The following is a 24,415-nucleotide window of genomic DNA, read 5'->3' as shown; positions in this document are numbered from 1 at the left end:
AGGAGGACCCAGGCCCATCCCCCCCTGTTACACTTGTGGTGGTAAATGTGAGCCCTTCAAAACTCACCAGAAACCCACTGTACCCACATGTAGATGCCCCCTTCACCCCTTACGGCTATGGTAGTGGTGTACAGTTGTGGGGAGTGGGTTTGGGGGGGGGTTGGGGGACTCAGCACACAAGGTAAGGGAGCTATGCACCTGGGAGCAATTTCTGAAGTCCATTGCAGTGCCCCCTAGGGTGCCTGGTTGGAGTCCTGGCATGTCGGGGGGACCAGTGCACTACGAATGCTGGCTCCTCCCACGACCAAACGGCTTGGATTTGGTGTGGTCGTTTCTGAGATGGGTGTCCTCGGTTTCCATTATCCGCAAAAATTGGGGACAACCATCTCTAAGGATGACCATCTGTAAGGTCGACCTAAATTTTGCGATTTGGGTGTCCCTGACCGTATTATCGAAATGAAAGATGGACGCCCATCTTGTTTCGATAATACAGGTTTCCCCGCCCCTTCACTGGGAAAACTTGGGCACCCCTTTCAATTATGCCCCTCCAAGGCACACATTTTCAAAAGAGAAAAATGTCTCAAAAGCAGCACAAAGCACAGATGGACATTTTTTTCACAGGAAAACACCCAAGTCACGATTTTTGACACAGATTTGAGATGGTTTCCTCTGCAGTTCATCTAAATCACAAGGGGTCATGTTGGAGGCATGTTTTGCGAGAAATTTGGGTGGGCCTAGAATTTGTACTTTTTTAGGGATAATGGAACAAGATCAAAACATCTAGGGCAAAAATTGGGACATTTTTATCTGGACCTGTTTCGTTTATGACTAAGTCACAAAAATGTGCCCTAAATGAACAGCTGACCACTGGATGGAATAAAGCATGACACCCCCCTCTTAATTCCCCATGGGTCAGTGACACCTCCCTCCCACCCTTTCACCCTCTAAAGATGTGATAGTGACAGTACATACCAGGCTCTGTGATAGCTTCAGATATTATGGCCATTCCTATTAGAGAAGCAGTCTGGTATCAGTGCACTGTAGAGAAAAGGGCCCAAGTCCATACCCCACTCTAGTACACTTGTGGTAGAAACTGAGTCTTGCAAAGCCCACAAAATGCCAACTGTACCTATAAATAAGAGAGGCCTGCAGACCTGATGACTTTTGAAGTGGTGTACAGTTAAGTACAGTAGGATTTTAGGTGTTTACAATACAAAATAAGGGTGTTAAGGTGGGATTTGTACCTGGGTCCCTTTATGTGAAGTCCATTGTATTGGCCAATAGGCTGTCCCTCTGCTCTGCTGGGAGCTCTGAGAGGTCAGTTTGTAACATGGTGTCAGAATTATTGAGCAGTATGTCAGTTGATTGGGCTGAATCAGATACAAATATATAACAATATAAAAATACAGTTTTTAAAAGACTAATTGAAACTGCAACAGGGAAACTGATCTGAACTTCAAGCCCCTCTTTCCCCTCCCTTTTCCTGGGAACTTCTGATAGTGGGGCTAGTCAATTACAAACACTTAACAGAGACAAAAGGTACTGGCTTCACAGAGACATAGCTTCCTCTGCCTAAAAGACCTAACAAGGACTGGTAACAAAAGCTGACTGGGTGGATCACCAAGACACCTCTGAAGATCAAAAATACCAGGAGACAGAAAGTCTGGAGAAGTATAAATCCAGCTACTGAAAACAAAGGACTCAGAGGAAAACCATAAACAAGGCATTTGCTTGTTAAAATCATTTGCTGGTTACCTCAGATATGTATATCTGCCCCCTCCCATCAGCTATCAGACAAGAAGACGCCAGGACATCTGCAGAAAGGAAAGACTCATAATGTGATCATGTGAATAGACTACATTAACCATAATGCCTTGCAAATTATCCAGTGCAAACCAGGAAGCAAGTGCTGAGGTTCATGTAATCATATCCTCCTGCAACTTGCAATGTATAAAAGACAGACGCTGTTCCACACACACAGATCTCTTCTATCCTGCTGCCACTGCTACAGAGACTCTCCTTCCTCCTGCAATCACGTGCTTATCTCATGCTGCTCGTGCTTTGTAACAAGGACTTGTAAGTAACTTATAACTTTTGATTTAAACCTGTTGCCTGGCTTTAAGCACATATTCTCTGTAAGATAAGAACTACCTCTCGCTTGCAATATTATTTACATGAAATAAACCTTTTCTGAAGCTAAATAGATGGTCTTTTGTGTCCTGGGTACATGCCTTTAAATCTTGCAGCGCAGGATACTGCATTTCAACAGAGATAATATTTAATTCATTGCAATTGTGGGTCTTGTTGCCTTAAAGGGCAACTGGTGGAGAATTATTCAATATATATCTTAAAACTTATAACTATTAGCTAGTGCTCTGGAGCAATATCCCCAAGTATAAATTATATCTTGTTACAAGTTTATAAGGAACGGTACCATACAGCCATTCCTATAGCTTATTTTTGTGCATTTTTCTCTAGGCTTTTTGGTTTTTCATGGTACCTTAAAAACTATGCACTGAACAGAAAAACATCTGAAAAATAGCAATTTTTGAAATAGACTTTTTTTTCAGTTTGAAAATTGCTATTTTCAGGATGAGAATTGTAGACGTTTTCAGCAAAACGTCCACAATTGGACTTGGACATCATATTGATAATGCCCCCCCCCAACTGCCTAGTTCACTACAGGTAGATCATGGGGGTGGTTAAAGAGTCTGGAGGGGTCCAAAGGGGTGCGGCTTAGAGTGGGAGTGTGTGAGCTTGGATCCAGGAAGAGTGGAAAGTTGGAGAAGGTGTGTCTGATCATAAAATGGAAGGGATTAGAAGCGGCTTCTTATCATGGGAGATTAGAAGGGTGACCTTTATAGGGGGGGGGGGGGAGGACTGTGAACATCATTCCACTAGGTTATAGTTTCCATCTGTTCATGTGGTAGCTTTTCTGGCATCATATGCTAGAATCGTTTTAAATGCAACCCTGAATTGAGGATAAAGCTTCCTATAAAACTTGTAAGAGACCTTTTAATACTTTGGAAAAGTTTGAAATCTTTTTTTCTTGCTTTAGTCTATCATTATTTAGCAGTATGATTTTTTTTTATTATTAGAGGATAATTATTCATGTTTTATATTTAGATAATTGTTTCATAATCGATGCTTGTTTTTTGTTACCATATTTGAAATGTTATGATTTAGCAGAATATAAGTAAAGCAAATAAATAACTAACCAATGAAATACTCAGATTGGAAACAGGTAAAAGGCTAGATCATCCCTCAGACCTTTTCTACTCAAATATACTCCTGACAGTGCTACTTTCTTTTGTCCTCCCCCCCCCCCCCACCCATACACTCTCTATCATATCCTCTTGCTATCAGTAATTCCCTCTGCTTTCCTATTAGTAGCCCTTTTAAGCTCTTTTGAATGTTTATGTGGTAAACCACCTTGCAACATCTATGTGTGTAACTGACAGTATATCAAGCTATTATAAATAAAATAAATGTATGCAATTTTGTTATTATCACTATTGACAAATAGCTTCAAATGCTACACTTTTAACTTGGTTCTGTATTTCATGGAGGAGAAGATCTAGAGTGGTTCCTTCCTTTATTATTTCTTAAACCAACTGCAGTAATATATGGAATCTAGACACTTTGGGGCTCATTTTTGAAAGAAAAAAAGTAAAAAAAAAAAACTATCATAAAGCACCATTTGGACGTTTTTCTTCTCAAAATGCCCAAATTGGTGTTAGTATTTTCAAAACTTAATTTGCAGTTGTTTATCTATGCAGTTCATCTCAGGGCATCCAAATCACAAGGGGGCAAGTCGGGAGTGTTTCAGAGGTGAGATTAGGGTGTGCCTAATACTTGGACATTTTACAGCCATAATGGAACTAAACAAAAACGTCCAGGAATAAAACCAAGACATTTTGGTCTAGACCTGTTTTCAGAACAGGTAAGGCACAAAAAAGTGCTCTAAACGACCAGATGACCAATTGAGGAAATCATGAGTGATCACCAATACTCCCCTCAGTGGTCATTGACCCTCTCCCACCCCTCAAAATGTGAATAACATTATGACTTACCAGTCTCTATGACAGCCTCAGATATTAAAGTCAGGTCTATTAGAGCAGCATGCAGGTCTCTGGAGTAGTGTAGTGGTTTGTGAAGTACACAGTTGCGGGACCCAGGTCCCTATCTCCCTCTACCTGTCACACTTGTGGTGGAAACTGTGACCCCGCCCAAAGTCACCAAAGCCCTACTGTACTCACATATAGGTGCCCTTTTCACCTATAAGGGCTTTTGTAGTGGTATTCAGTGGGGGGCAGTGTGTTTTGGGTGGGTTTTGGAGGGCTCAGGGGATAAGATAAGGGAGCAAAGGTGAGTTGTGCACCTGGGAGCATTTTCATAAAGTGCACAGAAGTGCCCTCTAGTGTGTTCCAAAGTGTCTGCTAAAAATGCTGGCTCCTCCTATATCACAATGGCATGAATCTCTACATTTTACATTTACCTGTTTTATTTTTTCAAACAAGGACCAAAACATCCAAAGCACATAACCTTCTTCAAAACAGTATTAAAAAAAAAAAATACAGTTTTTTTTTAGTAAATGACCTTATTTCCTATTCAGATTTTGGACAGTTTGCACAAAACATCCAAAGCTGAACTTAGACATCATATCGAAAATGCCCCTCTTTCTCTTCCTAACATGTCTCAAATGAGATATTTACTGAGTAAATACTGGGGTAGTTTAAATCTTCCATTGCTATTCTGTAGACAGTTTCATTAGCTTCCTAATTTCTGTTTGCATTTCAGCGTTTTCTCATTTTAGCCAGGAAGTTCCCTATCATATATAAAATTCCACAGTGCCTTTTGGGGTCTCTTTACTAAATCACAGTTAGCAGTTAATATGGGTGCTAGCACGTGGTAGCCATTAGGTCAGATCTACATTAACCTCTACTGCACACTAAGACCAGCCAGTGTGTGTTGGGGGCAGCATCCAGGTGTAGTATAGAAATAGATAGGACATGGCCAGCACTGACAGTGTGAGGTACATTATCACACATTAATTATCTCTACTGATGGTAGCACAGATGCCTAGGATGTATCCAGATTTGCGACAGCATATACAGTATCTAGATATGTGGCAGCATATACCCAGATAAAAGTCACCATGAATCTGGGTACATACCAGCACATATCCAGTTTCAGGCAGCATGTACCTGGGTATGTCATAGCATGTATCAAGTTATGTGCCAGAATATACACAGATAATAGAGATAAGAAAATAGGAAGGCAGTGGGCAAAACTGAAAGGAGCTATTTTAAGGGCAACAAACCTTTTTGTAAGGAAAGTAAATAAAAGTAACAGGAAAAGAAGGCCACTTGGTTCTCAAAAGTAGTAGCTGAAAAGATAAGGAAAACGAGGTTAAACAAGAGATCACAGAAAGAGGAAGACACGACAGTATCTGGAAATGCCCAGAGAAGCTGGTAGTGTAGTCAGAAAAGCAAAGATGCAAATGGAATTAAAAATAGCCAGTACTGTAAAAAAAGAGGGATAAATGGGACAACAAGACATTTTTTAGGTATGTTAGTGACAGGAGGAACTGCAAAAGAGACACTGTGAGACTCAAGGGTAAAGGGGAGGAATATGTAGAAGATGATATGGATAAAGCAGAATTGCTTAACAAATATTTCTGTTCAGTGTTCACAGATGAAGGGCTTGGGGTAGGACCATAGAAGACAAATATAAATAGGAATGAAGGTGTGGTAGACCATGAACAACTTTCAGAAGACTGTGTTCATAAAGAAAGGTCAAGAAATCAATGGGGCCAGAAGAATTTAGGGAAATTCCGGTGGCTCTACTATCAATGCTTCTCTAGAGCTGGGAATTGCGCCAGAGGAGGACTGGAGCAAAGTGGATATGGTCCATCTCCTCAAAAGCAGAAGTAAGGAGGATGTTGGAAACTATAAACTTGAGCTACTACTGAAAAATGTGTGAGCAAAATCTAAAACAAAATAAAAATAAAATAAACTGGTTAGTCTGACATCTCTGGTAAGTAAATTAATGGAAACATTTCTAAAGCAGAGAATAGCCAGATCTGATAGATGCCTGTTTTCACATTGATCTAGTTAATTTAGCACCTGAAGCAGCCATTTGGTGAAACTTGGTCATTGGGCTCTGGGTTCAAAACCCTACACTCTTGTTGCATAATAAAGGTGTTTTTGTATTATTTTGGACTTCTGCAGTCTTTTTGTGCTTTGCTCACCATTTCCTTCGGTCTGGATTTTGTAGAATGCCTGCCCACATTTTTGAAAGAGAAGCATGACTTGGGTGTGATTGTATATGATGACCCTAAGAAAGCCAAACAGGCATCTGAATAAGTCTCTGGTGAGTCTTCATGTAGAGTATTGTGCAAAATTCTGGAGACCACACTTTCAAAAGGATTTAAACAGTATGGAGTCAGTCTAGAGAGTGGCTAGTAGAATGACCAATGGGCTTTGTCATAAAGTATATGGGGACAGGCTTAAAGATCTTAATATGTATATTTTAAAAGAAATGTGGGAGAGGGAAGTTATGATAGAGATATTTGAATATACCTTAGTGGCATAAATGCACAGGAGGTAAATATATTTCAATTTAAAAGAAAGCTCTGGAAAGAGGGAGCATAGGACGAAGGTGAAATGGGTAAGACTCAAGAGTAACCTAAGGACATACTTCCTCACAGAAGAGTGTTGAATTCCTGGAATGGCCTTCTAGTGGAGATAGTAGAGATGAAGACTATGTTCATAGAAAAATATTCTGGAGAAGAACCATGATCGACTGACAAAGGTACATATGAGAATGGAGTAGATATTGCATCTTTCACAGAAGAAAAACTTAAAAATTGAAGGTGGACAAAGCCATGGGACCGGATGGAATCCAGTCAAGGATATTGAAGGAGCTCAGAGAAGTTCTGGCAGGTCCTCTTAAAAATGTTTTTAATAAATCCTTGGAGAAAGAAGAGGTTTCATGGGACTGGAGAAGAGTAGATGTGACCCCTCTTCATAAAAGTGGTGACTGAGAAGAAGTGAGAAACTATAGGCAGGTAAAGTCACTTTAGTTATTGGAAATGTAATGGAAGCATTGCTTATGGAAAAGGTTAGTGAATTTCCTGTAATTCAATGGGTTACAAGGTAAGAGGCAACATGGTTTAACCAAAGGTAAATTATTTGACCAGAGAACTGGATGAAGGACGTGTGCTAGATGTAAAGCAAAGCCTTCAACACGGTTCCTCATAGGAGGCTATTGAATAAACTTGACAGGCTGAAATTAAGACTCAAGGTGGTGAACTGGATTACAAACTGGTTTACAGACAGATGCCAGAGGGTGGTGGTTAATGGAATTAACTCAGAGGAAGGGCGGTCTAGCCTGTAATGCCATCTCGAGGGCGGTGGTAGAGATAAAAACTGTGACAGAATTCAAAAACATGTGGGATGAACACAGAGGATCTCTAATTAGAAAATGGATGGTATTTGAAAAAAAAACAAACTTAAATCGTGAAACGTCCAAATCCAAGGACGTCCATGGTATTTTCAAACACAAAAGATGGACATCCATCTTTTTTGAAAATGATCTTCTCCCCGCTTCAGAATTTGGAAGTCTTTGTAAAACGTCCAAATTCTGACTTAGACATTTTTGCTTTGTTCCATTATGGCTCAAAGATGTCCAAGTCTTAGGAACACCCAAGTCCCGCCTTGAACACACCTCTGATACGCCCCCTTGAGATTTGGACGTCCTTCCAATGGACTCCTGAGAAAGACATCCAAAATGTGATTTCAATTATACCGATTTGGACGTTTCTGTGAGATGGACGTCCAAATGCAGATTTATGTCACTTTTTGGACATCCATCTCTTTTGAAAATGAGCCTGTTAGCTTTTTAAATTACTGCTCTCAAGCTCAACGGAGCTGTCTGTTTTGCCATTAACAGCTTCCTCTGGAGTAAATCCGTCCACTTATTAGTGATGAACTATACAGCTGAAACCTGCTGCTAAACAGCGTGATTTTGTGGTTTTAATTACCTAAAAAGAAAAAAGACAAGCTTTAATCAAAAGGTCTTGAACTAACATATGGAGTTATTATTATGATGATGTACTAGAAACTTAACAAATACTTTTCATCGCTATATTAAAAAAAATAACTTTAACCAGAACGCAGTTCTTAAAGCAACATATAAAGTTATTAATGCTAACTTACTTCAAGCTTAATGGCACTTATAAAAATGAATGCTAACCCAGAACAACTGAAAGTATTTAAAGCCAAACATGACCAGGAACTTCAAAAGAACCCCTGCCATTCAATGATGACATTTAAGCCATGTGACTCATCTGTATGTAATCTATTTATCCAGTGTTATTCAAGTTGATACTGTTTTTGGAGTAAGGTAGCCCTTAGCTAATTGTCAACTACCTCCAGCAAATTGCAACACACAAGTAATAACATCTTGGTCTTCCTCATGGGATAAATTAGGCCATGATTATTGTACAGTGCCTGCTTATAAGCAGATTTAACAATGTTCTTAGGATACCCCTTTTGCATCAATCTTGTCTTTAAAACTTTATATTGCTTGTTATAGTCATCTCTTGTAGAGCACAGTCTCCTATTAAAAAACTGTGATATAGGAAGACTATTTTTTAAGGCTTCAGGATGACAGCTGTCATAATGAAGGAACATATTCCTATCAGTACCCTTTCTATGAACTATAGTAAAGAAAATCTTTCCAACTTTCTTGATCACTATATCCAAAAAGGATATCTCTTCTTCTTGACAAATTTTATTTTATTATTTTTTTTTAATGCTTGCTTTATTTTTTTTCAAAATTTACAAGATCTCACTTATAAATGGTAATACAGCCATAAATTTACAAACTAAATTGTTAATCAATAAAATAAAAATTATATAGTCTCAAAAGGCAAATTAAACAAATGTAGTAATATGACAGTTGCTTCCTTAGACCACCATTCTTAGTGGGGGAGGGGAAAGAAAAAAGAGGAGATTTAAATGATAGAATCAAATAAAAAAGAAAATGGCCTGGCTCTATACCCCCAACTTTCAATTCTTACACTTAATAACTCCCTACCTGGACATCTTTTTATTTTCAATAAACAATTTAAGCTGATCTAATTCAAAAAAGATATATTTGTTACCCAAATATTTTATACAACATTTGCATGGGTAGGCTAACAAAAATGTAGCCCCCATTGCTTTAACGTCTTCTCTGTAAGCTAGAAAAGCTTTCCTGCGTTCCTGTGTTATTCTAGTCACATCCTAGAAGATCCAAATTTTTTGACCACAAAATAATTTATGTGAGTTCTTAAAGTACAATCTTAATAATGCATTTGAGTCTTGTTCAAAAACAAATATTACTAGGAGCGTCCGACAAGTGGACACCTCTGTCATAGAATCTTCCAGGAAAGCTGAAATATCTTGAAGGTTCGAGACCTGGTTGTTATCTGTTGAAGTCACCTTTGTTTGTTTAGACTCAGGTAGATAATAAATTGTATTAATCGGTGGAACCGCAGTTTGAGGATAAGCCAAAACTTCAATTAGGTATTTTTTCCCAAGATCCATCGGTGAAATTCCGTATACAGTAGGAAAATTTAGAAACCGCAAGTTCAACCGTCTGTTATAATTTTCTATCTGTTCCAGCTTTAAAGAAGTCCTGGTTTTATCTTTTATCAACGTTTCCGTTACAGTTTTCAAAGTTGAGATTTCAGATTTTTGGGCTAAAGATTCAGTTTTAACATTCTCAAGCGCAGATGTTAAAGAATCAAATTTACTAACCATTAGAGACGTTTCTTGAGAAGGTTTTGTTACTGCAGCCGTTAACTGTTGTAAAGTAGTCCAAATAGTTTGTAGAGTCACAGCTTGGGGAGCAGAAGAAAGCTCCATGATCATAGTCTCTGCTTCCTGGGGTTGTGTACTGCCCTCTAAGGCCCTCTGGTCGCCGACTTCCGGCTCCGTTGAGACCTCCACACGTTCCCGAAGAATAGCAGGACAAGGCGGCGGAGTAAGCGCCGGTGGGGATAAAGATGTCTCAATCCCTAATGGGGATGTCGCTCCTCCGACAGCTCCATAAGCAGGATCCCTCTCACCGGTTACTGCTGGGGTACTCGTGACGAACCGCTGCAGTGTTTGCTGACTGGGGGTAAGTGTTCGGGCCGATAGCGGTAGACCCTTTACCACCCTCTTTCTCTTTGTATGGGGCATCTGAAAAGCGATATACACAAAAGGCAATAGAGGTTTCAGCTCAAACTGCAGCGGAGCCTCAAGCCAGAGCCGCCATCTTTGACTCCTCCCCCAACCTTCTTGACAAATTTTTAACAAATTATTTTCAGTTGACAATCAGTAAGATAAAGAAAAAATTCCTCAAAAGCATCCAGTGGTCCTGTCCATAACACAAAAATATCATCAATAAATCTGGTCCAGAGCTTCATATATTTAAACCATACTGAGGTTTTGACAAATTTCTCTTCAAATCATGTCATAAATAAATTAGTCACTGAGGGGGCCATTGTGGCTCCCATGGTCACCCCAGAAACTTGCTGAAAAAAAGTTTCAATATAAAAATTAATTTTTACTAATGACCAGACTTATTAGCTGAATCAAAAAATCAATGGAAACCCTTTTTGTTCCTTTATGTTAGTCTAAATAATCCTCAAGGATCAACAGTGCTTCTGTCTGTGGAATGGCTGTGTATAAGGAGACGTCATCTAACTCTTCTTCCAAAGTTATTTTCTCCAGGATCTGTAAAAAATTAGGCAAATCCTTTATATAGGAGAATGAATCAACCACTAATGGTCTTAAAAAGTGGTCCATAAAAATAGAAAGAGGTTCTAAAACTGAATTCTTACTTGATACTATAAGTCTCCTAGGTGGCTTATGTTGAGTTTTATGCACCTTAGGTAGAGTTTATATCACTGGTATTTGAGGATACTGTTTGTTAAAAAATAAAAATTCTTCTAAAGTAATATACACTTTTTGTAGACCTTGTTCAGTAAATTGCCTAATTCTTTGTTGTAAGTCTTGCATTGGATCTTTAACTAATTCTTCATAATCCTGTGGATCATTTAATTGTCACAAAATTTCCTCAACACAGTCATTTGTATCTTCTAGAACTATAGTGCCACCCTTTTGGCCCTTTTAATAACTATATTAGTGTTCTTCTGAATAGATTTCAAAGCATTTTGTCATCTGTTGATAAATTATTCTGAAACGGGATAGGTTGATCATACAACTTATTTGAATCTCTTAATACCAAAGTCTTATAACCTTATAGTAAAGGATCTGGCAGACCAGGTGAACTCCATGTGAAGGGACTTATAACAACAGACTGGGAACCTACTGCAATGTCGCTGGATGTTCAGAAAAATACCATTTAATATGTAGCTTTCTAAAAACAAATTTCAACATCAAGCTATAACTGGAATTTATCCACACTATAACTCAGAATAAAGGATAAACCTTTAAGTTATGTATTATTTTCTACTTCCGATAAGTGGTATGAACAAAGATTAATCACTGTGGTTTCTTGAACTGCTGCTATCATGTTACCAGCCGATCTCCAGTTAATTATTGATAACTTCTTCTGCAACCCCTCCATCCTCTGCCTTGTTCTAAAATATGTGATGCATGACATTCATTATCAGAACTTGAACTTGATGATGAGTCACTACCTGAATCAGAATGGCCCTCAAAAGCCACCTTTTTTTCTTCAGATGATCCTTTTCTTTATTTTGGTACATATATATTTTATCTATGTGATAGCTGTCTTCTTCTTCATCATGTACAAAATTCTTCAGTATCTGCAATTCCAAATGGAAAGACTCTAATTTATTCTTCCAGTCTGCATGCATCTTTTCAAACTCCTCTATCTTAGATTTATCTTTATTTATGATGGATACCCATTTTTCATAAATACTTCATCATTAGTAAACAAATGAGGTTCTTTAGACATTCTTAGACCTCTTGCAATGTATTCATGCTTACAGTACTCTATAAATGTTGCCCCATGCTACTCAGCTCTTATCAAACGCTTAGAAATTTGATCAAAATCATTCCATTGAGTTTCTGAAAATTCTTTACATAGAATGTGTTATTGGGACGTGAGCCCTTGAGCCCAGGCCGAGGCCTAGTATAGGATTTTGGCCAATGCCTAGGGTAGACCGAACAGGTATGATGCACCACCCCAGCCACCAAGCCCCGCACACACACAACAGCCAACAGGCACCACCAGAAAATTGGAGATAGTGCATTCAGGCGGGCCTGACGGCTGATCGGGAACCCACTCACACAGAGTCCAAGCAAGTGGGCCTCACGGCCGACCGGGAACCCAGTCACACTCTGGGAAGGGAGAAAGAAAAACTAAGGGTTTCCCAAGGAACTGGAGCACAGGCAGCGCACACAGTGCAGGGAAGAGACACAAGGGAAGGGGTGAGAGACAGAAGCCTTTAAAGGTATACACAAGGCTGTGCCACAGGGCGATCAAGAATACAGGAAGCCCCAGAAGGGAACAGTCTAAGCTGTACCATACAGCACTCAAGGGAAAGAGGGAATCAACTATAGGAATACACTCTAGGCTGAATCATTCAGCATACAGGGAAAGGGGAAGCCATTCAAGGAATACTCTAAGGTGTGCCATTAGGCACTCAAGGGAAAAGGGCAACCATTCACAGGAATACACTAGGCTGTGCCACACAGCACTCAAGGGAACTAGGCTGTACTTACAGCATACAATGATACAGGAAGCCCCACAAGGAAACACACTAGGCTGTACCATACAGCACACAAAGGGCTGTACCATACAGCACACAAAGGGCTGTACCATACATAAAGGGAGAACTACCTATAAGAATACACAAAGCTGGCCTCACAACACACAAGGGAAAAGGGAACTGCTATAGGAATATACAGGGCAGTGCCACACAGCACACAAGGAAAGGGAAGTGTAAGTAAACAGAGGAAGCTGCCTTGACACACACAGACCAGAAAAGGAACACTGCTCACTGGAAGCAGGAGAGAGATGCAGCAAACAAAGAGGACTTAAAACAAACAAACAGGATCAAAATACAGGGACAAGGGGAACTGTCAAATGGAGGCAGAACCACAGGTAACAGAGCCAAAGCTCAGCAGGACAAAGGGAACATAGAGAGAGAGAGAGAGAAAACTAAACAAACAAAGGAACGATACAAGGCATAAGCTTACCACAGACAGCACAATGTTAGAGAAGCAGAAAGCAGACCAGGTGTAATGAAGAGAGGCAATTCAAGCTCCTGCTTGGAAAGTCCTGCACACACACACACAATAAACAAGCACCGAGGAGAAAGGCTAAACTCCAACGGAAACACAAGCGCCCAAGCACAGGCTGGCTTCAGCTGAGCAAACAAAACAATCAACGCTAAAGCAAGGATTGCAGGGAAAGGCAGGCTTATATGGATGAGGCTTCTGACTTCTGCTGGCTCAGCCCTTGACAAGCCAATCAGGAGCGAGTCCCAAACATTCCTCTACCTATCCAGCAGAATCATAACAGAATGATTAAAGAAGCACTTTTGATAGAGCATTGCCTACTTGAGAACCATCAGTCTGAAGATTTAATGTGTTTTGCCCTTGATCAGATGAAGGATACCATTAGAGGTAGTGACCGTAAATTACAACTTTTGTGTTATGAACATCGATGGATTTTCAGATTGAAGACCTTGCAACTAGATGGATTGAATTCAGGGATTGAATGGATACATTTTCTAAGAAATTAAGGGTTTCTTTTTTGACAATTGTATAGTTTAAATAACTATTCTTGTGATTCCAGATAGTTGAGACTGACATTAGTTTAGCCCTATTAAACCCTGAGGGACATTTGATTGGTTAACAGATAATTTAAATAGAGGAAGAGAGACACTGAGGTGACATTTTGAATTGTGCTCAGAAATTAGCACCTGGCCATTATTATTCCATAAATGGAAAATTGGCTTTTTTGCAGCCATTCTAAGACATGACAGGAGCACATTGGAAAACCACGTACTACAGCTACCGCCGGCCTTTTAGCATGCCTTCGTAAAAGTACCCCATTGTTTGAAATGTCTGTATGCAAATGTCAGAAGCCTAAGAAATAAGATGGGAGAGATAGAATATATTGCACTAAATGAAAAAAAGATGGATATAATAGGCATCGGTGAGACCTGGTGGAAGAAAGGTACCAATGAGACACTGTAATACCAGGGAACAAATTATATCACAGTGATAGGGTGGATTGAATTGGTGGATGGGGTAGTATTATACAATAAGGAGAGCCTTGAATCTAACTGACTAAATATTCTGCAGGCAACAAACCAATCCTCCTTAAGTATAAATCACTGTAATCTAGTCTTTAGCTGCAAACTTAATAATTATCAACAAGTTGAAAAGGAATTTGGAGGAAAAAGCCTCAACAGACTCCATACTTTTAGGCACACAGCCAGTCAATTCAAGAAGCACATGCTGTCATCATTGTCAAAAAAAACTCCATGCACAGTCTAATTCATATAATAGGTCAAACAAATCTGCAAAGCTTATCTTTTCAGGATGCCTAACATTTTCCGCTAGCCATGGATGACTATGGCCAGAGTTTCGGAACTTCCTCAGGGTCAGTAGCAAGTATCGCTGTTGGACACAAAACATCCTATTAATATCTCAAAATCACAATTCAGCTTATACTAGTAGTAAAAACATTTATCTACTGTTATGGCTATCTGGTTCAACACTTCATTGGGAACCTTCTGATCATGGCGCCTCCTGCTATAGGCTAACATCAGACACCAGCAGACCATTGTATCCATTCAAGCAAGAGTTCCATGATAGTCTCCTCTATTGAGTTATCTGCACTATATTTAGAAGAAATGACACCATTCCAGTCTGGAGTTTAAGCCCCTCAGGTGTACCGTCTGTAAATCCATTTCTGTTCCTTTTGAACAAGCAAGCACTTATTAATGTTTTGTGTAATATCATTTTGAAATGAATGTTATGATTTGTTAAATCTTAATAAAGAAAATAAAAAAAGCAAGCACTTATTATCGCCGCCTTTGTTGTTTAACTTCAAATGTTGTGATTTTGAGATATTAATGGGATATTTTGTGTCCAACAGCGATATCTGCCACGGACCCTGGGGAAGTTACAAAACTCTGGCCATAGTCAGCCGTGACTAGCAGAAAACGTTGAGCATCCTGAAAAGATACGTTTTGCAGATATTTTTGACCTATTATATGAATTAGACTGTGTATGGAGGTTTTTTTTATGATGATGACAGAAAGTGCTCCTTGAATTGACTGACTGTGTGCCTAAAAGTATGGAGTCTGTTGAGGCTTCCCCCCCCCAATGCGATGAGGCCAGTTTCAGCAGCTTAGGAAGCTTAGACTGCTGAAGTGGAAAGCAGTGTTTTCAGCACCATCAGGGGGAGGTCTTCAGCTGGCGAAGCTTGGGATCCCCACTAGCTAGCACTAAATATGTGCTGCTGTTGGGTGGGCCTGAGCCCTAAGTGGATGGGCCCCGGCCCACCCGTGGCTACGCCACTGCTCCACCTGAGTATCTGAAGGACAAATTCTGGACAATTCAGTGTCTGAAGCCTGCCTTCATACAAAGTAAACTCAGACAAATTTCTGCTGCTAGAAGTATGGGTCTGTTTTTTTTTTTATTTGTACCCCGCACTTTTTCCCACTCATGGCAGGCTCAATGCAGCAGGCAATGGAGGGTTAAGTGACTTGCCCAGAGTCACAAGGAGCTGCCTGGGCCGGGAATCAAACTCAGTTCCTCAGTTCCCCAGGACCAAAGTCCACCACCCTAACCACTAGGCCACTCCTCCACTCTGTTCTCACTGTGGGATGAATGTGCCTCATATATTTCAAAATAGCATGGCATTTACCTAAAGCAGCATTGTAGAAGACCTAGACAATAGGCAATGTCTGTACTCCCAGAGTTGCATGCATGTTATAAATAACAATATGATTGCTACTTATAGGAAAGTCAGCCTACATCAGTAGTCCCTGTTTTGAAATTGTACCCTTGGACTTACAAAGTTCTATAGTAACCTATGGAACTTTGTAAGTCTAAATGTTTTAAAAATGAGCCCCTTGCTGCGCCAAAGCACAGAGTTCATAGGAACCCTTGTATAACAGGTGTAAAGAGAGGGCCTTGGCCATGGAGTGGAGTGGCCTAGTGGTTAGGGTGGTGGACTTTGGTCCTGGGGAACTGAGGAACTGAGTTCAATTCCCACTTCAGGCACAGGCAGCTCCTTGTGACACTGGGCAAGTCACTTAACCCTCCATTGCCCCATGTAAGCCACATGGAGCCTGCCATGAGTGGGAAAGCACAGGGTACAAATGTAACAAAATAAAAATATAGGACTAGATTCTATTTATCAGGCCTAAAAAAAATCGGCACCAAAATGAAATATGCTTACATCGTTCGGCCAAATGTCAACATCAAGTAATGCCATTGTTGATGAATTTGCACTGGCTACGCAGTCATGCGTGCATTCACTTTAAAGTTCTTACACTGACTCACAAAGCTTTTTACACCAGACTTCCTGGATATGTAGCTAAATTAAGTACACTGTATATTGTTTGGGTGCAGATCGGCTAGAGTATAACTAAATTTGCAAAACATCTGCTGCCACAAAATGACAATTAACTGCCTGCAACTAGAGCAGTATACTGAGCAGCAGGAAAAAAGGCCTCAAAGAGCTTCCAGATCCTGAATTAATCTGTTGAAGCTAAAACGGGTCAAAGGACACTGCCTTAATCATTGGCCCAAAAAAACCTTGTGATGTACTACAATTCCTGCTGGTTAGGTTTAGTCTTTTAGAAAATATTCTACATTTACAGCAATTAAATAAGCACCACACTTATCTTTCTAGTTGGTGCTTCTGGACAGCGTTGCGTGCTGTGCTCCACTCTCTGTTATTCATGTGCCGAGACGACGATGGCCAGCGTTTTGCACAGCTGCTTCAGGGTCTTGATATCACATTCTAAAAGAATTTTTAAGTAAGTGGAGATTTAAAAATGCCAGGTACACTGTAAATTATGAGATAAGACTACATACAATCCTTCACATACTCAGAGAAAGATCAGCACAGCATCTCAACGCTCTTCTATCATCTGACTAATGGCTGCTCCTCTCTATTATATAGATCCTATGACGTCAAATGCTGACAAAAAATCCACCTATCAGGAGATCTAAAAAATGTGACTCCATTCAACACGAGAGTTCAAACCAATGGGGTGCAAGGAACAAAGTTTAAAGATCCACCTTTGTTCTTGTTGGAGAAGAATTCTCTGATAATCTCCTCCCCTCTTGGTATGACAGATGGATTGAAGTACCACACATCTAAGAACATGCCAGTGAAGGGGCGGGGCAACCCGTATTATCGAAACAAGATGGATGTCCATCTTTCGTTTCGATAATACGGTCGGGGACGCCCAAATCTCAACATTTAGGTCGTCCTTAGAGATGGTCGTCTCCGGTTATCGGCGATAATGAAAACCGAGGACGACCATCTCAAAAATGACCAAATCCAAGCCATTTGGTCATGGGAGGAGCCAGCATTCATTGTGCACTGGTCCTCCTCACATGCCAGGACACCAATCGGGCACCCTAGTGGGCACTGCAGTGGACTTCACAAATTGCTCCGAGGTGCATAACTCCCTTACCTTGGGTGATGAGCACCCCAACCCCCTCCCAAAAACCCCACTCCCCACAACTGTACACCAGTACCACAGCCCTTAGGAATGAAGGGGGGCACCTACATGTGGGTACAGTGGGTTTCGGGTGAGTTTTGGAGGGCTCCCATTTACTACCACAAGTGTAACAGGTGGGGAGGGGGAATGGGCCTGGGTCCGCCTGCCTGAAGTGCACTGTACCAACTAAAAACTGCTCCAGGGACCTGCACACTGCTGTGATGGAGCTGGGTATGACATTTGAGGCTGGCATAGCGGCTGAAAAAAATGTTTTTTAATATTTTGTTTTAGGGTGGGAGGGGGTTGGTGACCACTGGGGGAGAAAGGGGAGGTCATCCCCGATTCCCTCCGGTGGTCATCTGGTCAGTTCGGGCACCTTTTTGAGGCTTGGTCTTGAAAAAAAAGGGACCAAGTAAAGTTGGCCAAATGCTCGTGAGGGACGCACTTACTTTTTCCATTATCGGCCGAGGACGCCCATCTCATAACCACGCTCCTGTCCCGCCTTCGGTACACTGCCGACACGCCCCCGTGAACTTTGGTCATCCCCGCAATGGAAAGCAGTTGAGGACGCCCAAAATCGGCTTTCGATTATGCCGATTTGGGCGACCCTGGGAGCAGGACACCCATCTCCCGATTTGTGCCAGAAGATGGGCGTCCTTCTCTTTCGAAAATGCCCCTGTTAGTCACAGGCAGTTACGTCAAGGAAAACAGGGTGTAATGCTGAGCCTAAATGAAGCACGGACCAGGTGTATTCTATAACAACGCGCATAGATTTTAGAAATGCCCATGACCCACCCATTCCATGCCCATGGCCACACCCCCTTTTCAACTATGCAACTTAGAATTTACTTGCATCACATTATTGAATACTCTTAGTTCTGCGTATAAATGCTAATCAACACCAATTAGTGTCAACAGTTGATTAAGTGACAATTATCAGCACTGATTGACTTCTTAACTAATTAAGTTGCATTCGCAAATCCAGAATATAACTCAATTTGTGCATGGAACTTAGGTTGCACTATATAGTATCATGGGGATAGCTTGTAAAGTATAGCCACTTAGCTTGAAGTCAGTCTTAGCATAACTGTATTATTTTGGTAATTGCAATCTCTCATTATTATCATGTTAGCACATTTTTAATCTTTATTAAATTCTGTTATTATTTCATAATCTTTCTCTACATCCTGCTCAGGTAGCCAGCAGTTTTAGCCAGTCCTCCATCAATTTGGTCCACCTCTCATTTTGATATAATTTGCACCCTGATAATACTATAATGTCCCATTGATAATGAGGCAGTAGATTCAGCAGTATGACATTTGATCAAATACAGATGGATATGCATCTGATAATGTGGTTAGGGCAGGAAAAGTTTTCAAGGTGGGCTACCATTAAAATATGTTATTTTACTATTAACCCTAGTTATTAATACCTAGGTCCTATTGCATAAAATGGGACCTGTGCTAAAATAGCATGAGGTAGGGGTAAAGCAACACATTTTAACATTAGCCCATGTTGATAACTATGCCCCTTAGTCTATAAGGTGCCGCCAGCCTCTGTCATTAGTACAATATTATGTATTCACCTATTTTTAATTCTAAAACAACTGCTATATAAATTTTCATTTAGTGCCATCTATCCTCTCTTCAGTCCTAATTTTTTAGACTTCTGGCATTTGTATTCACACATTTCAAAATATGTTTATATTTGTATTCACAACATAACTAGCACTTGATAGGGATAAATTGAAATCATTTATATCTGTCTACTCTTTATTAAAATGCACATGGGCTGCTTTAGCCATTCCAACAATCTTTCTATCAGGATGCTGTATCTTCTTTATCTGCCAGTATCCTTTGAAAATACCTGAGGCTGAAACAAGCTCTCCTGAGCACCTGTCAGCATCTCTCATGAGCCAATTCATAAGCGGTTTTCTCTTTTTAAATGTTAATGCCAGCAGCTGGCTTCCTCCTGGGTTAAGGAGAAATCCACACTTTTGGAACAGGATCCCCTTTCCCCAAAATACTCACAGTTTCTCGAAGTCATAAAGCCCCTTTTCTTGTACTTATCATTCACATACTAAAACTGGATCTTGCACATGGAATGGGGATTTTCTGTGATCAATATAAATCCTTGAGATTCTGGATTTCAACTTCCTACCTAAGGGGCCTTTTTTCTACGCTGCTGTAAAAGGAGCCCTGCAGTGTCCTCAGCAAGTGGATTTGTCCTGCGCAGAGGGTCCTTTTACCACAGTGAGGTATTAGTGAAAAAAAAGAAATGACTGTGTGGTAAGTATACACTTGTCGTGCAGTCATTTCCTGGGGGGCCCTTACTACCTCCTATTTAGGAGTTGGTAGGGGTCCTCATGCTAACCCAGCAGTAACCAGGTAGCATGCGGCACTGCCTGATTACTGTCAAGTAAGCCCCTGGTGGAAAAAATAATTTATAGCACAGTGGAAATGGTGCATGGTATAGGGACAGCACTACCACCAGATCCAGCGGCAAGCCAATGGTAGTGCCAGATTGGCATGCAACAAAGCAGCGGTAGCTCTACTGCTGCTTTGTAAAAGGGCCCCTAAAAGCCTAAATGTAGCTTCTTGACCCTCCACAGTGCACTTTGCTATGTTGAAGGCATCCACATGTACATTGACATCTGATTCCTCCCTAACACTCCACAAATCATGTTAGTGTAACAGACAAGATACGTAAAAATGGATAAATATATTAATTAAAGCCTGTTCTTTTGTCTCTAGACTTTGTTCGGTGCCAGTAAATGTACCTTGACCTTGAAACAGCGAAAGTGTTTCAAAGATACACAGGGCAGGACTGGGTGCTGCCATTTTGCAGGTAGCGCCGAAGGAAGAGGAGGGAGGCCACCTCCCTCCTCCAACTTAAGGTAGGGGGTGGTGGGATTGACTGCGGCCCACTGGGTCACCAAGTACTTCTTACGAATGCTGAGGGGGGGGGTTAGGGGGCTGGAGACCTACCAGATCTCCAGCCTCCCCTGAACCTGTGTCGGGGGTGGTCAGGGGACCAGACGAACACTGGACCTCCTGCCCCCTGTCGCTGGGGGGGTCATCGGTCACCCACTGGGCCACCAGGGACTTCTCAGGAATGCTGGGGGGGGGGTTAGGAGGGACTGCAGACCCACCGGATCTCCAGCCCCCCCCCCGAACCTGTGTCAGGGGGGTCAGGGGGACCGGAGGTCCACCGAACCTCCACCCCAATTTCACCTTGCTCGGGGCAGGGGTAGTTGGGGGTCTGGAGGTCCCATGGACCTCCAGCCCCTGTGTTTTACTGGTCTGGGCTTTTGACAGCGCAGACCTATCAAACAAGTGCGGGAGGATTGTGCCTGCACTTCTACCCCATGATCAGAGAGAATTGTGTGCTTAAATTAGCATGTAATTATCTCTGATCTTAGGTGCGGTAAAGCCCCGCACTGTTCTAGTATGCAACACATCAGCAGTACAAAATGATCCATTACTAACTGATGCTCCATCATATCTTTATAGATGTACAAGGTGTTAAAACCAGCTGTGATATCAGCGGGAAAGCTCACACTACTAGTAAAACCATTAGGTTCTGACCCTAAAATAATTCGTTGTCTGCTCAGATGACCTCCAGTGAGCCAATATTTATCATTAATGTTCAAAGACTGATGGGGTCATAAGAAATTAAGAGGGGTTACTCTCCATTAAAATTTCCACGCTCGAGTAATAACCTCTCTGTACTACAAATGTTTCATCCAGTAAGTCATACACCATCAAGACATAAAATTGGTCTTTTCCACCGAACCCACTTCCCAAGGGCATTGTAGATCCAGAGGTCTTGATAAATGTACTGTAAAATTAGAACTGGTGCTTTGCGGGAATATTTTCACAGAGGCGTTTCTAGGTACTGTAATGTAGGACCCTTCATCATCCATATTGGTTCTTGTGTGCACACCCTTAGATGTCTTGTACCTCACTGGCCAGCACTCAACTGTTTACTTCTCAGGCCACCCCCTCTATTTTACTAGACATTTTATGCTCCAACTCCTTCCTTTTACTTCTAAAACTTTTTCACTACGGTAGACCCTGTCAGTATCATGGTAAAGAAAAACCTTCCACAGTTTCTCCATCATAATCCTGTATTTTGTAAACAGGTTTCTTCCCCCTGTTTAACACATCCATGGTTATAATTATCTCATTGGTCCATGTCTGTTCGTACCCCTTTTGAAAAACGCTTTTTGTTTTCGACAGTCTTACGTGATCGTCTTTTGCAAAGTTTTTAATGGCCGTTTCTAGTTTGGCATTCCTTCTATAGATAATTCACCAGCCGTGCAGAGAATTTAGAGGTGTCATGTCAATAGGTCTTCCCCTTATGGTTCTGTGAAATACTCTGGTTATAGCTAAGTAACATGGCCTGCAATACATCCTCATAGCAAAAAATGTTACGTGGCATCAAATACCACTACAATTTAGATTTTAGTGTGCAGTTAAATCTTTCTACCACAGCCTCTATTGCATCATGGGTCACAAAGTGGCTGATTCCTTTTTTTTTCAGTAATGTCTATAGAGGTTTATTTAAAAACTCATTATCCTTGTCCATTTGTATTTTTTAGGAGGGCGGCCTATGCTAAATACCTTTTCAAAAGGCTTCAACCACTTCATGGCCAGTTTTTGTTTTTAGACACATGGCCCAAGCATCTAATATAATAATTCTCACCTGCAACATTCTGAAGCTGACTCTGTGGGAGGGAAACACTGAAGGCTAGGCTGTCAGCAACACTCACTCTCACTCATGCACCACTCACTCTCACTCATAGACCTGCCCTCAGCCACGCCCCTTCCGGACATAATTTGCAACCCCAACGTTCTAAATGAAGCCTCAACTGGAAGTGTGAGGCACCAGAGATATCCATTTTGGACCATTACTGTGTGCCTCGCCCTTATGTCACAACGTGATGATGTCGAGGTCGGCACTCAACCAATCGCATGAGGCAGGCTGTGTGATCGAAAACAAACACAAAAAACCACCACCTGATGCGAAGGGAAGGGAGAGGAGGACAGCGAGCAGAAACAAAGCAGCTAGCCCACCAAGCCACAGTTCCCCCTAAGGACTCACTCACTGACAGGCAGGATGAGTGATAGAAAAACAAACCCCACTCAAGCAAACGGAACGGAAGGGAGAGCAGCACAGCCAGGAAAAACAAAGAATGTAAGGCTGTCCAGGGCGCCACTCAACCAATCGCATGAGGCAGGCTGACTGATCGAAAACAAACAAAAAAAACACCAGTTGACGCGAAGAGAAGGGAGAGGAGGACAGCGAGCAGAAACAAAGCACTTAGCCCACCAAGCCACACCTCCCCCCTAACGACTCACTCACTAACAGGCAGGATGACTGATAGAAAAACAAACCCCGCTGAAGCAAACGGAACGGAAGGGAGAGCACCACAGCCAGGAAAAACAAATAAGCTAAGGCTGAAAAACAACTCTGTCTCACACAGCAATACACTGATGCAGCCTCAGAGTTTGCACACCCTGCCCCCACCTCTGATACTCAAATCCTTTACAAAACATTAATAGCCTTGCTAGCGCCCGTTTCATTTCAGTCAGAAACGGGCCTTTTTTACTAGTATTTCAATAAGATGTCAATAATTGTCAGTATGTATTTATAGCCATTGTTAAAAGAAGACAGAGCTGACAGATCTACTAAGTCCACTTGCCTCTGAGCATACACCACTGAAACTCTGGTTTGTTTCATTGAAAATGAACGTGTGCAGGTTGTTGTAAGGTATAAGCGTCTTGCTGAGCCATTTTTCGACCTGTATTCTACTGTTTGTTTTATTATGTTTTCTGGAGGCCCTGAGCAGAGGACTGATGCCTCAAACTCCCGACCACCTCCGTATTGAAGTAAATTCTGCTTAGGATTTTTTGTACATGACTTCATAGGGCGGTGCACGTTTCAACACTAGTGCTGTATGGTGGGGGGAGTAGGTAGGGGGTAGCATCTCTCATGCTCCCGGTAGAGAAGGAAAAAAATTACCCAACCCTTGTAAGGCTACAGATTATGTCCATACTCTTTGCATATGCTTTACTTAACTTTTTTAAAAATCGTATGATCCTTAAATAAATACTGTTAGGGCAAAATAATCCCCTGTATAACACATTTTCCCCAGCTTTGTCACATGTGAACATGGCTAGAGCAAAATAATGCCTTTAAAAAGGATAAAAAGTTTGGTTAGCTGTAACTTTTTTTTCCATAGTTATGTTGTAACAACCATTTTTTTTTTAAACAGATGTTATTTGCTTATCTGTAACACAAAACAACTATGGCTCTATGTATGGGAGATTTTTTTCAGAAACCAGCACTGTAGGGCACAATCTCATACAAATGTCTTGAAAACAGAAGGGGTGTGATAAGGTGTAGATGTGCACACTGGTAGGCTCTGCAGGGAAAAAAGGGAGAGGGTTGTGTGGGTAGGGGGTTATGGATTCGCTTGCTCCAAGAAAAAAAAAGATGGCTTTGCTAAATACTATGTTGTAGGTTTGCTTTACATATTCATCTCAGTTTTTATTTTAATTTCCTTTTGAAGTGGCTGCAGAGAAAACCAGCTCTTTCAGGCACAGTTCACGGGCTTCTCCCTGTGTGAACAGATATGAAAGTCTAATCCTTATGGTTTGTTGTGTAAATTAATCTCAAAAC

At 41.2% G+C, this 24,415-nt stretch overlaps 1 long non-coding RNA gene across 1 annotated transcript; it reads right to left on the bottom strand.

Annotated features, from left to right (window-relative positions):
- Positions 1-1,970: 1,970 nt before the first annotated feature.
- LOC115460252 lies at positions 1,971-23,271 on the bottom strand. Its single transcript, XR_003940433.1, has 3 exons — positions 23,203-23,271; positions 18,218-18,221; positions 1,971-1,983 (listed from the first exon to the last, which is right to left on the bottom strand). It is a non-coding gene; the product is annotated as an uncharacterized LOC115460252 (long non-coding RNA).
- Between the last annotated feature and the right edge of the window lie 1,144 nt (positions 23,272-24,415).

This window comes from Microcaecilia unicolor, chromosome 1 (genome assembly GCF_901765095.1).
Source record: "Microcaecilia unicolor chromosome 1, aMicUni1.1, whole genome shotgun sequence".
Classification (NCBI taxonomy): Eukaryota; Metazoa; Chordata; class Amphibia; order Gymnophiona; family Siphonopidae; genus Microcaecilia; species Microcaecilia unicolor.
The sequence above is the reverse complement of the archived record's forward strand: the minus strand, read 5'-3'. Positions and strand labels throughout refer to the sequence as shown.